General features: G+C 32.4%; 1 non-coding gene across 1 annotated transcript; it reads left to right on the top strand.

The window, feature by feature from the left end:
- The first annotated feature begins 1406 nt into the window (after positions 1 to 1406).
- Positions 1407 to 1514, top strand: LOC121829287 (U6 spliceosomal RNA). Its single transcript, XR_006072053.1, has one exon. It is a non-coding gene; the product is annotated as a U6 spliceosomal RNA (small nuclear RNA).
- The last annotated feature ends 225 nt before the right edge of the window (positions 1515 to 1739 follow it).

Below are 1739 nucleotides of genomic sequence, written 5' to 3' on the forward strand. Positions count from 1 at the left end.
TACTAATATTTTATTCTTTGGTCTTTTAGTGTCAACCTGTTCTTCAATATAAAAATAATGGAACTGAGAAAATAGTAAATGGAAATGTAAGAGGAGCAATTTGCATAGTTTGCACAGTTTAGGCGTCAACTATGACAAAGTGATCAGATTTTTGCCAAAGATCATGCTGAGAAGAGCTTATGAAAAAGCTAAGGTCCTGTGTCTCAGAACAGTTGATGGAATGAAGGAAACTTTGTGGGAAATCCCTTGTTAATAAAGTTGACAGTGGCTACATATTCACGTTAAGACATAGATGTGTTTTCCCTTTTATTATTGCTTTTATATAAATCTGTCTTTTAGCAAATGAGTGTATGGACCAATTGTGGTATTCACTAACAATGGAATACTATGGAGCCAGAAAATTTAATCAAACATTAATGCTTACTAAGATGGATGGACTTCCAGAAGGAAGCCAGACATGTGTGCATCTAAAGAGTATAGCTGGGCGGTGGTGGCACATGCCTTTAATCCCAGCACTCAGGAGAGAGAGGCAGGCAGATCTCTGTGAGTTTGAGGCCATCCTGGACTACAGAGTGAGTTCCAGGAAAGGCTCCAGGGCTACACAGAGAAACTCTATAGAAAAATGTTAAGATTCTGAATACCTTGATGATAGGCACATGAGTGATTCTCATATAATTGTACAATTTTCTGAATTAAACATTTATGATACTCGTTTAATATGTTGAATATTTTTGATAAAATAAGCCATATTTAAAATATTTAAAACAACAATGTCATGCACTGTTGTATAAAACTATGTACTTGTAACTATTTTGGAATCTAAAACAAAGCAAAAGACTTTTTTTTTAGTTTTATTTTTTTGACTACTTTCTGTTTATTAATTTGTATTTAGTAAGAATGTTATTTCAAAATGGAGAATTCAGCTATCTAGTTAGTAAAATCAGTAAGAACTTCAGCTTTCATAAATTATAAATGGACATGCAAGAAAAGGAGTTTATACTACACAAGTCCATACATGTTCAAAATAAAAATATAACTTATAGACACACCCACAAGCACATTCATGATTTATTCATTGATAGGTTACACATGTCTAGTAAAATTCATATCATATATATGATTTTTTAAAGAATTCTAGCCATAATAAAAAATGATGGTCTTGTTTAACACTTTCTGTATATTATATTAACAAAACTTGATTCTCTATAAAATATAATAAAACATAATCATTTTAATAAATACAAGATTTCTGTCTATTACATTGTAAAGGCATTTTAAAAGCCACCCTTTTAAAACAAAAAAACTATGAGGCAAAATATTCTTTAAATGACAAACAAAGCCACATATACAAATGAAATAAAAAACAATGATATAACAAACCAACTATCGCTGTGAAACTCACTTAAAATGTTTAAAAATATAAATTATAAAGTAATTTTGGAATGATACAGAGAAGATTAGCATGGCCCCTGCACAAGGATGACATGCAAAAGACTTAAAAGACCTCAACCGACAAAGAAGTTGATAAAAACACCTTTTTTTTTTCTTTTTTGAGACAGGGCTTCCCTGTGTAGCTTTGGTGTCTGTCCTGGATTTCACTCTGGAGACCAGGCTGGCCTTAAACTCACAGAGATCCTCCTGGTTCTCCCTCCTGAGTACTGGGATTAAAGGTGTGTGCCACCACAGTCCAGCCTTTAAAACACATTTTTCTAAGAAACATATTTCTTCTCCTTCATGAG

This window comes from Peromyscus maniculatus, chromosome 4 (assembly GCF_049852395.1).
Source record: "Peromyscus maniculatus bairdii isolate BWxNUB_F1_BW_parent chromosome 4, HU_Pman_BW_mat_3.1, whole genome shotgun sequence".
In the NCBI taxonomy this organism is placed as follows: Eukaryota; Metazoa; Chordata; class Mammalia; order Rodentia; family Cricetidae; genus Peromyscus; species Peromyscus maniculatus.